The following is a 16,105-nucleotide window of genomic DNA, read 5'->3' on the forward strand; positions in this document are numbered from 1 at the left end:
ACCCCACCTGGCAACATCCCCCCCCCCCCCCCACTAGTAATAATCGCAATCACATTTCGATTCACATTTCGATTTGCGGGAAAAGCAGGTTATGTCGATTCCATCATCCCTCCTCTTCACATTCACCAGGGGTAATATCATTCTCAGTCCTGCCGGTCTCAAGAGATCTTCGTTATTTCCCGGGGGGATAACCGCAGAACTGTAGAATGTGACCTGTCTGCTTCCTGGGGACATAGCTCAAGTGTCCAGCTTTCTGTCCTATTAGATGCTAAACTTTATTTTGGCAGAAGTGCCAGAGATGCCCCAGTACCAGACAGAAAATGAACACCGCGGGCCGGCCTGAACACCGCGGGCCGGCCTGAACACCGCGGGCCAGACTGGAGCACGAATATCTTGGGCCTTTAAATCTGGACACTGGTGGCAGGTAAAAAGTCAAAAAGAGACGTAACCAAAATTCTGAGCTGCAAGTTACTCCATTTAGCGGGTCATTAGACTAATAACTGACCTCATTTTATAGGAAGGCATTTAATTTAAACATCACTGTAAGTCACGCTGAGCAGTGCCTTTCCCGGCCGCTGACTCTTGAGAAGCAGTCAAAAGGTTTTTGTTTTGCCCCATAAAAAAAAAGAAAGGGGCATTGAATTGGGGCGACATTCCAGATCCCGTTCTTGTGAATTATCCCGCACCACATAAAATGCAAGTGAGGCCGGAGAGACACAGTAACATGGCGATGAAGGAAACAGATGGACGTAGTGAATAATTCATGCACGGAATATGAGAGGGAAACACGAGACAGGCGTCTCCACCAGAGACCATGAGTCACGCCGACGGCTCCCCATTACATACATTCCTGCCCTAATTAATGTTTGGAATCTGCATGGAAAATGCAAGAGAAGTGCGACATACTGTAGCAGGCCTGTTGACATGCGGGATTTTCTTTATATGTTATACGCATGATCCGTCTTTCCTTCTGCAAGCATGATCAATACTCTCGCAGTCGTGCTTGGACCTGAAGACGGGCACGGCCAGACAGGCTGGGCTAGCACTATATACGGAGCCTAAAATGAGGTTTTTTCAAATTATACTGCAAAATAAATTCAGAAGGAAAGTGATGAAAACAGACAGTAAACCTCGTCCTAGGGGTTATGGGCAAAGGCATCTGACTGGAATAAGTCTCACTGGAATATAGATGTGTGTGTCTGTGTCTGTGCGTGTGTGTGTGTGTGTGTGTGTGTCTGTGCGTGTGTGTGTGTGATTGCTGTCATGGCACAAAGCAGAGGAAGCGACAGCATTTTGAGAGATGAGAAGTACAGTGCATTCACCGCTGATGTCAACGTGGTACAGTATGTGAACAGCCCTTATGGAAGCACGTATCGATCAGCCAAGCTGTTTACGGCCTCCTGTCATCAGCCACCGTACTAGAGTAATGGTCGTCTGCACTTCCAGGTTCTCCAGTTTCCTCCTGCGGTCCAAGAACATGCATTTAGGCTATCTGGTACCTCTGTGTTTTTCATACTTTATGTGTGTGTGTGTGTGTGTGTGTGTGTGTGTGTGTGTGTGTGCGAGCAGGTTTACCTATCCTTATGGGGACCGGTTTCTTGGTCCCCATAAGGGAAAACTCCGTTTTATAAAAATCGGTGACTGCTATGAAAAAACTAAAAATGCAAAAACTCTTGTAGTTTGTTAGGTTACTTATGGTTATGGTTAGGGCAGGGTAGGGGTTAAGGTTGTCATAGTTAGCGTTAGCATTTTTCCCATTGAAATGAATGAGCGGTCCCCATAAGGATATGTATACCCTACGTGTGCGTGAGTGTGTGTGTGTGTGTGTGTGTGTGTGTGTGTGTGCACGCCTTGCTTCGTGCCCTGTGCTTCCCAGTCCCTGTGCTGTGGCCCCGTATTTCATAAGCCGTTGGAAAACTGATGATTTTCATTACTTCTACCTGAAGCATCTACTAATTGTATGTAATTTATAGAATTTGCAGATCTGGATATTGGAAGCATTCAGGGTACTTTTTTCTTCTAGGGTCCAACTGCAGGTCCCCACTGGAATCTTTGCTGGTACCCCAGTTTTCGGTGTTAATTGTTAGGTTCCTTGTGCTGCCTAAGAGCCACTTGTAAATCCAGACGACGTGGCAGATAAACATGGCCACTAATCCAGCTCATCTCAGCAGCCTGGCAGCTGTCCATGAATTTGTGGTTCCCTATTTGCAGCTTTTTTCCCCCACTTGCCCCCCCCCAGACATTCCCTCTCATTTCTTGCCTGTCACACCCTAGCCCCACCCCTCCTTTCCCCCCTCCCACTCCTCCTGACATACACCCTCTTCCCAAGCAAAGTGGGGTGTCCCTGGAGTGACCTTTCTGATAATGAGCTTCTGGTCACGAGTCGTGCTCGGCAGGGGGTGGGGGGTGGCGGTCGAGGGGGGGGAGCTCTCGGCACGCCGCGCCCCCGCCGCCGAAGAACAGCCCGAGCGCATTCCCAGAGCCCCCGTGGAAAAGGCAGCCGAGAGGAAGAGAAAGTGAGGGGGGTTAAAGAGGGAAGAGAGCGGCAGAAAGGAAAACAGAAGACTTCCACACGCAAGGCGCAGCTAGCGGACCTCTTGCCCAGAGTGAGTACCTCGAGTCAGGGAGACGATCGACCCGGGCGGGAGGGACGGAGGGCGGGCTTCCGTGGCAGTCGTCGAGTCTTGCTAAGTTCCATGACCGGCACAAACGAGAGTGCAGAGGTGAGACTCAGGCATCCTCGCATAGCCCCAAGGCTACAGACTCCATTTCAGTCATGATCAGCAAGAGAGAGCAGCGGGGTGCCGGAAACCTCGGGCCGATTCAGATCGCTGTTGGGTCCAAAGCCGCCATATACTTTATCCTACAGGTGCTAGTCGGCATTTTCTTTCTGGAAGTCAGTTTAATGTCCCAGACTGAAGAGAGCGTCCTTTAGAGAGTTAGGGAGAGCTGAGGAGAAACTGAAAAGTTTCAATTTTTCACTTGATAAAAAAAATCCCGTGGCGTATAAAAAACATTTTCTGAACATCTGAGCTCTGCTTGAATTTTATGAACAAAGAAATGATGAGAATTTTGTTTTAAATAAAATCAGTTCCATAGAGATAGATATATTTTTTATTTTAGCCCCAACACACATTTTTCTAGATTTTAAAACAAAAATACATGAATCATCTTAACAGAGCAGTGGTCTGGAAATGTACAGAGTTCTGACATCTTGCAGATGCGCTGGAGATGATTTTTAAACAAATCATTAAAAACTGCCAAACTTTTCTTTTGCACCATGATATGTAGCCACACAATGGCTCAGATAATATGGAAAGTTTCTGCGAACCTGGCTAGGCAATCTGTTATATTCAATTATAATTCTTGTCAAAATTTCTTAACCCTTTGCTTTATTGCATTGGGCACTTTTTGGAAAGAGTACGTTATTTAAGAAGATGGCGTTATCGTCATGTTTTTTTATTATGTTTTTATGTTATTGGCATCATGCTTTTAGGCAAAGTGTTTTTATGTTACCTGTGCATCAACATGCGAGTCTGTATGCATGTCTTTTTAAAAAAATAAAAAATGTCTCCACAAGGAGTGATAAAATTTGCGCCAGGCCGGACTGGAATTAAAAATGAACAGAATCTGTATTGTCGCTTTACATTAGTAATGGGGGAGACGACCTGTGGTTGTGTTGCTATAGTTATATGTACCCAGGCCACAGCAACTCAACCCTGACTAGCAGCTGCCCTCTGGAACCGTGTTCCTACTGTGCAGTAAACAGAGACTGTGCATTCCGGCATTAACAGCGATGGGAACAGCTTTGCTGCTTTAGCTCAATGCCCTCTGGAAAGGCCAGTAAAGAAGATTAGGGGAAGAAGTGAACAGTGGAGCCATAATCTGAGCAAGGTTGAGTTCACTAGAGATGCTGGTGGCAAAAATCTAGGTGGAAGCGTTTTTTTTTTTTGTCCAAACATTGAAAATTCCAGTATAACAGAGTTAATCCAAACTCGGTTTCCTTGGGTAAACAGACCTTCCTTGTTGACTGTTCGCTAACTGCTTACAGAAGCGTTTTTGATAGGGCTACTGCGGGACTGTGCCGTGTACATCTATAATGTCTTGTGAGATCCCGCGAACGTCATGTCATTTCCCGATCAAAAGGCCCGTCTGTACAGGAGGTGCCTCTTCAAAGGATGACCGGAAAAGGAGCCATTCGCCCACAGGGCTGCGGGCACGGCTGCCCTGAGAGGCTGTTTTTGGGATGCCGAACGGCATCCGGCACTATTCACAAAGCCCCAGAATCCTGCTCTGCGGACAGGCAGACGCGCTCGTGTGCGAGGCTTCGGAGACAGGGTGCACAGCGGGTGGGGGGGGGAAGCCAGTGAAGACAGCGGGCCCCCGAGGAAACAGGGGGACCACTGTCAATGGGGGCCCATTCTGAACATGGCCGAGATAAATCGGGGGTCAGGGGAGGGAGAAAGAGAGTGGTGGTAGGGTGTGTGTGGGGGGGGGGGGGAGAGAGGAAGTGCACAAAGACTTCCACATTGAATTGCTGGTTTCTTCTTGTGCTGGAGACATTGACCCTCTCTCATGTGAGCGGAACAGAAAAGCCCTTGATGGTGTTGCGGCCTCCTCCTGGAATAGAGCCAGGGGTGATGGCTGCCAGGGATTGGAATCACACAGAGGAACAGCTAATGTGGACCACAGGGAAACACAGGAGACACACCAGGCTGTCAGCATAGGAGCAGAGCAGCAGGCATAGAGTGGCATTCCAGCCTGGGAAGTCCTGCGGCACTATACCACATCAAGTAATGGCCTGCTGTTAGAAACGTTACCATTCTGGATGGTAAGTTGAACCTGTGTCTGCTCAAGGCGTTCACTGTTCAGCCATTGAGGGAAGAAAAAAAAAAGGTGGATTAGAAGTAAGTGATTCCAGATTCCAGATGGTAACTCAACCATGCTTAGGACATTTAGCGCACATGTCATATGAAATGTCGTCCACATGCTACAAGTGATGATGTCATCCCTGGAACCACCATGAGCTGTATCAGAGCAGCCCAGTGAAAGAGACTGAAAGAGTGAGAGCGAGAGATTTACCACTCGGGGTGACTGTGGAAATCTTCTCCCTATTCACTGAGGGAACAGTGAAATCAGTCAGGCTGATGCTGAAGCAACCAGAACAATTGAAATGTGTTAAAAGTTCCCCAAAGCAGTCTGGGGGGGGGGTTGCATGATGTGTGTGCAGCCTTTTGAGAGCAGAGAGTGACCTTTGAGTATTGAGTACTGAGTACGGCCCGTCTTTGTCAAATTAGTGCCGGAAACTCCCAGGGTTCCACCCCCCCACCTTTGCACGCTCTCTATATGCTTCCCAGAATCTCTGATGCTGCAGGTTCTCATGACTGAACGTCTTCCAACGACACATTGCAGTGACTTGCACAGGCTATGTACTTCAGCCGGTATCGAGCTGACTCTCCAGAGAGGTCCCAAAAAGAGGACAGTTCTAAGTACAATCGAGAAAAATCCAGAGTCTGCACCAACCAACTTGAACCTGCACAGGACACAGCCTGCAGGGCTTGGCAGCGGTGCCCATGTCCCGGGTATGAAAGGGCTCCTGTTCACACACACACCGGCTCCTGCTCTCCGCCCAGGTGCTCTTCCTGGCAGGGGGCCCTAATTGTCATAATGGACTTATGTTCCCAAATGACCGTCACGTCCCTCATCACCTCTCATCTTTCTATTAAGCCTATCAGCGACGCATCACTGCTCTTGAATTCCAGCTTGCATCTCTGCAGGGGGCTCCGAATCCTATTCATGCATTGCAGAGAACCCGAGATAAAAGGTCAGGGGCAACATACCGTGCTCTGATTGGCTGATCAGATAAAATGGCTTCAATAGAATGTAAACAGTCCTGCATACAGTACTGTGCAAAAGTCTTAAGTCCTCAAAGAAAATGATGCTTAAAGGATCTTCATATTGGGGTAAAACTAGGATATGAAGTGCAACAGTTTAGCCATTTGAAAACCTCTGTGACAGTCACCCCAGTGTTTGCAGTGACCATCCAATACACCCAATTTTTCGTTGACTTGACTGCTACACCATCTTATTTGGCTAATCAAGACCTCATTGAGTTATTAATCTAATTAACTTTAATGAAATGAGATGATGGTGGAATTCAACAAATAAATGGAATGGCTGAGGTGCCCCTGAGGAGAGGTTTGGGACCTGAAGCGGTGTTCATATAGCCATCCAGCAGAGACTTTTTGCAGAACAGGAGAAATTATTATTATTATTATTTTTGTGTTGCTTATTTGCACATATTCCAATTCTGATGAATTGTCTTTTTTTCTGAGCAAATATGCACAGATAAATAGCTGAGAAACATACCCTTTGACTGCTTAAGACTTTTGTACTGTAATACTCGATACTGCATGTGAAGCTCACAGGCCTGGCCAGCAAAGGTGGCCTTCAGCTTCCTTCTCCCATAGTGTGTTCTGGATATGAAACTTGTCCCTTCGCTTCAGTCTCAGCCTGGTATGTTTGTGTCTGTTAGCTAGAGCTTTGTGACCTGAGTGCTGTCGAGAGGGGTGGGTGGGGAGGGGGGTTGTTTTTGTTTTTCTAATGGAGTCAGAGGCACCTGAGTCATCAGGGACCAGCAGTCCTGGGAGCTGGGGGGGGGGGGCAGAGAGAGGAGCAGGCGAAGGGGGCTGCAGCGGGGAGATAAAGAGCCACACAGCTGTGTTTGCAGTCCGCCGTTCCGCGAGGTGCCATGGAAGAAGAGTGATTATTTATAGGCTAAATTATTTAATGTGCCTGTCTTTGCAAAGAAGATTCAGACACATCTTCAGCGGCTTGTGATTTGTGGGCAATCTGAATGTTTTAGTGACTCAATCTGAAGATTTATAATCAATCTGAAAAGAAATATGTGATATATCCCAACCTAATATAACACAAAGCTGTACAAACATAAATGATAATCCTCTGTGACGGATCGTAATGAGTTAATTTATGCGCGGGTGTGCGCGTGAATATAATTTGCTCCATTATTATTCAGTTATGTAGTCATATATTCCAGTTTGTGGTTTTAATTTTGTAAAAACCGTCACATATGATAGCAACATAATCACTGACTGAGAAAATCAGTATAGGGCTTTACACTCATAAGAACACAAAATAAACACATTTTATCATTCATTTTAAAATTGCACATTATATTTTTTTATTGCTTAGCTAACCCTGTTCATTGAAAACATAAATATATACATATATGTATATTTTACATGTATTTATTATTTATTTAGGTTAAGCACGTGGGGATTCTGCTGCAGAACTTCATGAGATGCAGCCTCTCAGTTATTTGTCAGTGTCAGTAACTGCTCAATCACTTGCAGCATCTCCATTGATCCACCAATACAGGCTTCCCACTGTATGTACATACATACATACATGCATTCATATATTACTGCTGTTGCAGTGTAGGGTCACTGCGACCCTGGAGCCAGTGCCAGGAAGTACAGGGCACAATGCAGGGGACACTGGATGGAATGAAAGTGTAACTCTTGATGTTTATTTTAGAATACAAGGCTAGTCAGAACTGTGGATTCTCACTATGGCAAACCATATGCTGTACTGGTTATATGCAATAACACAAAACTTAAAACTGCAAATAGCATTTATAAACACGGATGCAGATAATGGCTACATAAGTACGCATTCACCTTTAAAAGTGATACATACTGCAATTGATTGTTGTAACAGCGCAAATGTGTAGTTATGTTTTGTGCATTTGGGCTGCTATGACTAGATATTACCGTGCATTTTAACCTTTATACTGCAAATGAAGTATGAATTAGGATATAAAGGTTAAAATGCAGGGTAATTTCTTGTCATAGAGGTGAGAATGCACATAAAATACCCATGCATTTGCACTGGTACAACAATCGATTGTCGCATGTATTACAATTGCGAATGCATACCTGTGTACTAGTTATATGCATCCCTGTTTAAATGGATACAATGAACAATAACAAAAGAATGCATCTCATATATCTTTGTAGTAGCACCAGAAGTCAGGCAACTTAAAAATAACATAATGATAGCCAGTGTGTTCAGATCTGTGGACCTAATGAATGTAGCCTGAGTTTTGATTCCAATTACCAATCAGCTGCACTGGGATGGTTCGATCTACCTCGGGGAGTGGGATGCATAGAGGTATTGAGTTTCTGTGTACGAAATAGCAGGCTGTCTGTTAATCAGAAAATCGGCCCACTAATGGGCGTGAAAATCGTATAGTGCTAACTGAGAAGAAGTGTAGATTCTGTCAGCCATTTTGTTCCTCAGAGACGACGTATGGATCAGGAATGACTCAGTAGTCTGTAAACGGCCTGGCAAATCGACACACAGCTCTGTCAGTGGAAACTTCCATATGCAGTAGCAGGAGCTTGCGTGGTTCTAGGCAAGGTATTTCATAATTTCACCATGTAAAACTGCAGGGGGGGGGGTGGTTAAAGGTCCGGATTGGGGGAAGGATGAAATCAGTAAAGGTTGTCCAATGGGAGGAGGGGGTGTGAACGGTTAAACTTCACGATTGGGGGCATGGATAGGGGGGAGGCAACGGTACAAGATGTCGACTGTGGGGGGAGAGCATAGGATCGGTCACTGTCCTCACGGATGCCAGATGGTTACACTAAGCTAGTAAATAAACCCCCATGGTTACACTAAACTAGTAAACAAACTCCCACAATCTGCATGTATTTCCCCTGTTTCACAGGAAGGGATGCGAGAATGGCCCAAACTCCACGCGACCGGGTCCGCCACTTGATTCGGGAGGTCGGAACATATGGTGTGGTGACATGGAATTGTCTGGAATGACCGGGAGTCGCTAATGATGTTGCTGTGCCGTTGCTGCTCAGCCTTGAGTGAGACTCTAATATGGCCAGGCGCTCAGGCGCAAACCCCAAACTACTTAGTCTGCTAATTGCGGTCTTTGTCATAATGGGCCGGCTAATTGAAACAGTGAGGGCAGCAGCACGGAATAATATCTTAATAGCTCCGTGGAGCTCTGCTTCTAGTGAAGACCAGAAGGATGTGCTGTGATGGCTTTCTCATACGTATGTAAACTTATCGAATAAACTTATGAACTTATAAACTTTTCAAAAAAATCAAGTCGAAGGATTGCTGCAGTCGCCACAGGGGAGGCTTAGCTGATATGAAATTTCCAGTGGGATTTAATCAGGTCGTGTGACAAACTCATTCCCCTTGTTTTTAGGCCGCCCTCTATGCCTCGGGGCTAAAATCTGCCGCATACGCTTTGATCTGACCCTGCCGCCATGAAAGCAAGCTGAACATGGCTGTCAAAACAAACTACGCAAGGAAGATACTGGCGGGAATGACCGGAACCTCATTCTTGCATGTTAAATCCGTGTTTCCCAACCCGGTTTTCAGGGACAAGCCACGTTTTCACTCCATCCCAGCTCCAAACCCATCTGTATCAAGTATTTGGTGTTTGTGATTGGCTGGGAGCTGGGAAAGAGGGAAAACATGGACCGTCTGGGAGTCCTGAAGAACCAGGTCACAAAACACTGTGTAGAGGCTGCTATGTTGTGATTAAGTTTGGCACTAAGATTCATTATGAGCTGGTGTCCTAAGTGAAAAACAGCTGTGGGGGTGGGGGCTCCAATACACAATGACAAATTAGCATTAGGTAAATTAGCATTAGCGTAACGTTAGCTTGCTGTTATTTGGGGCTTCCCCCCTCTGTTTTTCAACTATGCCATGACCCATGCATTGAGTAAAAACAGTGAATGAGTTGCAGGGAGGGGCCCTGTAAAAGGGGTGGGGGATAGGGGGATTTATGATGATTCTGGGGGACCTGAAAAAATTTGGAACATAATTGGGTTGGGTTGGGCTGGGTTGGGGGTTCAAAATCATATGCATGTACTTTCATGGGGTCCAAAATCTTGGGCGCACGAAAGAACCACACGTCAACCGATCAACATGCGGTCCTCAAAGTAGCCTGAAAGGCAGCGTGCTATTCAGAATGGAACAGCCTCACACACCCTGGGAGAGCTCGGAGCTGCCTCACACATCGTCACACATCCTGGGAGAGCTCGGAGCTGCCTCGCACATCCTAGGAGAGCTCTGAGCAGCCTCACACATCCTAGGAGAGCTCAGAGCAGCCTCACACATCCTAGGAGAGCTCGGAGCAGCCTCACACATCCTAGGAGAGCTCGGAGCAGCCTCACACATCCTTACACATCCTAGGAGAGCTCGGAGCAGCCTCACACATCCTCACACATCCTGGGAGAGCTCGGAGCTGCCTCACACATCCTAGGAGAGCTCGGAGCAGCCTCACACATCGTCACACATCCTGGGAGAGCTCGGAGCTGCCTCACACATCCTGGGAGAGCTCGGAGCTGCCTCGCACATCCTAGGAGAGCTCGGAGCAGCCTCACACATCGTCACACATCCTGGGAGAGCTCGGAGCTGCCTCACACATCCTAGGAGAGCTCGGAGCAGCCTCACACATCCTTACACATCCTAGGAGAGCTCGGAGCTGCCTCGCACATCCTAGGAGAGCTCGGAGCAGCCTCACACATCATCACACATCCTAGGAGAGCTCGGAGCAGCCTCACACATCCTAGGAGAGCTCGGAGCAGCCTCACACATCCTCATACATCCTAGGAGAGCTCGGAGCAGCCTCACACATCCTCACACATCCTAGGAGAGCTCGGAGCAGCCTCACACATCCTCACACATCCTAGGAGAGCTCGGAGCAGCCTCACACATCCTCACACATCCTGGGAGAGCTCGGAGCAGCCTCACACATCCTCACACATCCTAGGAGAGCTCAGAGCAGCCTCACACATCCTCACACATCCTGGGAGAGCTCGGAGCTGCCTCACACATCCTAGGAGAGCTCGGAGCAGCCTCACACATCCTTACACATCCTAGGAGAGCTCGGAGCTGCCTCGCACATCCTAGGAGAGCTCGGAGCAGCCTCACACATCATCACACATCCTAGGAGAGCTCGGAGCAGCCTCACACATCCTAGGAGAGCTCGGAGCAGCCTCACACATCCTCATACATCCTAGGAGAGCTCGGAGCAGCCTCACACATCCTCACACATCCTAGGAGAGCTCGGAGCAGCCTCACACATCCTCACACATCCTAGGAGAGCTCGGAGCAGCCTCACACATCCTCACACATCCTAGGAGAGCTCAGAGCAGCCTCACACATCCTCACACATCCTGGGGGATCTCGGAGCAGCCTCACACATCCTAGGAGAGCTCGGGGCAGCCTCACACATTGTCACACATCCTGGGAGAGCTCGGAGCTGCCTCACACATCCTAGGAGAGTTCGGAGCAGCCTCACACATCCTTACACATCCTAGGAGACCTCGGAGCAGCCTCACAGCCTTACACATCCTAGGACAGCTCGGAGCAGCCTCACACATCCTAGGAGAGCTCGGAGCAGCCTCACACATCCTAGGAGAGCTCGGAGCAGCCTCCCACATCCTCACACATCCTGGGAGAGCTCGGAACAGCCTCACACAGCCTCACACACCATGGGAGAGCTCGAAACAGCCTCACACAGCCTCACACACCATGGAAGAGCTCAGAACATCCTCACACAGCTTCACACACCATGGGAGAGCTTGGAACAGCCTAACACACCATGGAAGAGCTCAGAACATCCTCACACAGCTTCACACACCATGGGAGAGCTTGGAACAGCCTAACACACTATGGGAGAGCTCGGAACAGCCTCACACACTATGGGAGAGCTCAGAACATCCTCACACAGCCTCACACACCATGGGAGAGCTCAGAGCAGCCTCACACATCATCATGCATCCTGGGAGAGCTCTGATCAGCCTCACACATCCTCACACACCCTGGGAGACCTTGGATCAGCCTCACACACCCTGGGAGACCTCGGATCAGCCTCACACATCCTCACACACCCTGGGAGACCTCGGAACAGCCTCACACAGCCTCACACATCCTGTTCTTCCCATTCTTTACCACACTAACAATGGCCTACACTGTCCCATGTCGGCTGCAGCCATTTCATGCTGTTTTACATTCAGCCTGGCCTCTGGGAGAGGCTCTGGAGCGCCGAATCGGGAGGAATCGCTGCGACACCATTTAATCCATCGCCTCGCCCCCTCCGGTCTGCTCGGTTGCTTGGTGACCCGGCAATATCGCAGGCTCGCGAGGCCCGTGAACCCATCTCGTTGCCCGCAGGCGTGGATGGGGCTTTGTGCTGGTCAGCAAAGACCTCCCGGCTCTGCTCCCACCGAGCATTGCCCCTCTTGTACTTGCACTGCCCCGCAGCCGTGAGCCGCACACTAATATGATGCAATGCATGTTCTCGCCGCCGAGATGGTGCAGGGCCTGCCATCACAGGAGCCGTGCTGAGGAAAAGAGTGCAAAAATACCGCAGACATTTCTTTGGGCACCCAACGACAACATTTTACGTCATGTTTACATTATGATTTGTTGATATTGGTTTTGTGTTTGTTAGATTTTACAGCTATTTAAATAGCTAATTATTTTCCCCCCCATATAGGACAAGGTGTTTGCTGAAGTAATTATGCTTAAGCAGGCTGATTAAGAGCATGTCTCCGGGTATTTGAACCCATATCCCCCTGTTCCCCAGACCACCGGCAGTCATTAGCTCGCTGTGGCAGAGGTGAGGATTAACGATGGACGTGGCAGTAATTAATTTCACACTTTGCCGGCACAAGGGGAGCGACTTTTAAGTAGGTGCAGGGCCGGAGAGGCCCAGTAGGTGGCGTGCGGACAGGGGGAGACTTGTGACTGGCATATGTGGCCACGGCCGACAGGAGGTAGCAAATGTGAATTAGCTTCATCGTCCACCGCAGCTGCGGGCTCACACTTATCCCCAGGGAGTCACATTAGCGCTAACATCACAGTGAAAAGGGTGTCTCTTTATTTAGATGTAGATCAGATGTTGCTGGGACTTTAATTAAGATATAAACAAACAAAAAAATGGTAATTTGGTTTGCGTGGAAACAGGTCTCTAAAAAAAAAAAAACGATTTATGCAAATTTATACACACGCTCACAGAAGCAGGTAATCCTCTTAATGGAGTTTGCATTCCCGGGATAAAAGGCTGCAAATTCCTTGAACAGGAGTAACAATGAATGGAAGTGACGGGAACAGGAAGCATGCGGCATGCGACCAGGCGAGCCGAAGGGTGCCGAGCTGAAAGGTGACCGCTCTCATCAGTCGAGTTTATCGCACGTCCTTTTTTGGTCCCCCGCAGCATATCGGGAACAGGACGTGGCGGGTAACCGTGCACGGCAAGCGGGAAATTTGGCGTTCGAGCATCGGAGGCACCGCATGTAACCCCGTGTGACGATGAGTGACTCTGCCAGTCTGGACCGTTGACAATCCCCCCCCCCCCCGGTAACAGAGATGAAACGCAAGATTCGCCAGGGATGTCAGGTAGCTGTACTGAAAGACGGCTTTGCTCTGGTCGCCCCCGCCGGTGCCGATTTACGGCGTGGCTGCAAAGCAAGGGCGTTTAATGACACGTGACACTCGGAGCTCGGAGGGTCAGCAGAGGCACCGTAGACTGGAACCGCGGGCAGGTCGGAGGTCCAGGAACATTAACAATTGCTCACGAAGGAGGGCAAACGTACAGTACTTTTACCTACAGTCAGGGGTGATTCTATGGGGGGCATAACAGTGGCCATAGCTGACACAGAGAGGCCAACCTTATTGTTTTAAAATTGAGTGACAGGGAAAGGGACCAATCAGATTTCAGCTGGGGTGAGTGTGCCTTTGGTCCCACCCTTATATAAACCTCTGCCTGCAATCATTTTTGTTTCTGTCACCTATGGGTTGCTGTTTTTACAAATACATCAAGGCTTGCAGGGTGAGAGTGACAAACACGGGATAATTTGAACACCCAAAACTCCCTCGACCCGCTCGCCTAGCTGTGGGAGGAAGCGAGGCTTCTGCCGGCATGGCTGCCCCCGTTACCCCACCGATACCCGTGGGCGTCTGCCAGCTTCAGGGAGGTGAGGTGTCTTCAGCACCGCACCTGGCTGTTTCGGTAACCCCAAGCGGCGTAATGAGGAGAAACACGGGAAAACAAAACAAACGAACGGGTAACGTGACCTCCCGGACGGCTGCCGCCGTGAGTAATGGGCGGCATTTGGTGGAACTGGGATGCCGGTCTCAGTAATCGTACCATAACGGCAAACGCTGCTCATTATAAATGATGGGCAAGAAACCTGTTATGCCCAATTACCGCGATTACTGCATCACAAAGACGAATAATGTAACGGTGTCCGATTTGCATTGGGCTTCGTGCAAAGCCGAACCAGATTTATGCAAGGCGTCAGAACATTTTATTCTTTATTGGCCGGCTGTAATTTATAGCGATGCTGCCGGAGAGGGAAGTATTGATGAACAGAGAGTCACAAAGAACAGTGTAAGTGTGGCTTTGGGACGCTCTTCATCACACTGTGTTCCTGAGGTTGTCCTTCCTTAAGAGCGATGCATCACACCACGCTGCCATATTTGAAGCTCTTGAACTAAAACCACATCAAGCAGAAGGCTATGTCATGGCCAGAGCCTTTTTTTTGTTTTGTTTAGATCTAACTTCACAGGAACTCTTCAGAAAATCATCCGCGGGCTGGCTGCGAGCACGGCGCAGCTTTAGTCCAGCCTTCCGGGGAGGACACCTCGTCCAGAATTTGCTCGGAAGCCGCCTGGGTGGCGTTCTGCCTGCTGACGCTGTCGGAAAAAGCGAGACGAGTGGATGTCTGCGCACGGCTCCGACGCAGCTGGGCTCGTTTATGCAGGAGTGGCAGAGATGGCAGGGCTTCACAGGGAACCCTGAAAATCGCTGGAAGGCAATGGAGACGTGACCGGGGCATAGTGCGAAATAACAGACTGGTCCTTATTACCAGTGACCAGCAGAGGGCAGTGTGCAGTAGGTCTTCTGTGAAAGAAATGCATGTATAAATAACCTTTGTTGAAAATTAACATCTACTTAGCAAAATACAATGGCATATCCGCCTGTATATGGACCATCTTAGGTGCCAATCAAACAATGTTAAACCTGAAGTTCAATGGCTTTTCTAGAACCATTCGTGGAAAAAAAAGATCATTGTAAACTGCGCTCTATTGATATGTTTTGTTCTGTAGTTAGAAAACATTTTGGAAGCTTATAAATGCAGATGAAAAATGCAAATGGGCCCGTCTGAGACTCCGGAGAGGAGCGGTACAGCTGGATATTTCTCCTTATGCGCCGTAGGATTCCCACGATGGTAATCGCAAAGGTCGTAAAAGTTTCTCAATTAATTATGTCCCAAGTCTCACTAATCAGATAATTTCATCCTTCTCTTTGTGTTCTAACAAGCAAATCCCAAACGGAGATCCAATTAAATAACAAAAAAACAGTGTTAAAAGTGGCCTCCTACCATTGTGAACATACTGTATGATGTAACATAAATGCGTCGTATTTGTGGCATGTTAAAGTGATTTTTTTTTTGTAGCTAAGAAGCGTGATGAATTATGGGAGATTAAATGTATTGCTGGCTATAGTGACTGTAGCGGCTCCTCCTCTTACATAAGGCCACCGTCGCTCCTGAGAAGCTGGCATCACCGCTCTCCTTTCGGCTCGTGTCCCAAGATGTCTCTCGTAATGAACCGGCTTTGCGTGGGAGGAGGGCACGATCTTTGGGACGATTAAGGCCTCGCAGGGCCCGGCGGCCCGATTCGCCCAGCTTAAAAGAGTTACGGCCGAGGTGGTAATTAATCACGGGCAGGGGGGTTTGCCAGGAGCGGGAGTGTGGCGGTAGGGTGGTGCATTCTGGCGCGTGTGGGCGAGCGGGTCCGGCTGACACTGCGACGTTTTGATTGGGAGGTACGAGGTGTTATGCTTCCGTGCCGGCGGTGCCGGGCTGTCAGCGGTTTGCTGAGCCGCGCTCTGCATTCTGTTATGGAGGTGCCACAGTTCAGAGCCCGACCCCCCCCCACAACCCAACCCTCATGCACCACCAGAAACGGAAACACAGAGGTGTCCAATTAAACTCTACAAAATCATAAGGATATAAATGCCGACAGGAGGAGTGGTGCA

General features: G+C 48.7%; 1 protein-coding gene across 1 annotated transcript in view; it reads left to right on the top strand.

Annotated features, from left to right (window-relative positions):
* Nucleotides 1–2,412: 2,412 nt before the first annotated feature.
* The window catches only part of ptn (pleiotrophin), a 33,608-nt gene continuing 19,915 nt past the window's right edge, over nt 2,413–16,105 (top strand). Inside the window, exon 1 of the mRNA XM_023810953.2 lies at nt 2,413–2,606. The gene's annotated coding sequence lies outside the window, so the exon portion shown is untranslated. The remainder of the gene's footprint in view (nt 2,607–16,105) is intronic.

This window comes from Paramormyrops kingsleyae, chromosome 3 (assembly GCF_048594095.1).
Source record: "Paramormyrops kingsleyae isolate MSU_618 chromosome 3, PKINGS_0.4, whole genome shotgun sequence".
In the NCBI taxonomy this organism is placed as follows: Eukaryota; Metazoa; Chordata; class Actinopteri; order Osteoglossiformes; family Mormyridae; genus Paramormyrops; species Paramormyrops kingsleyae.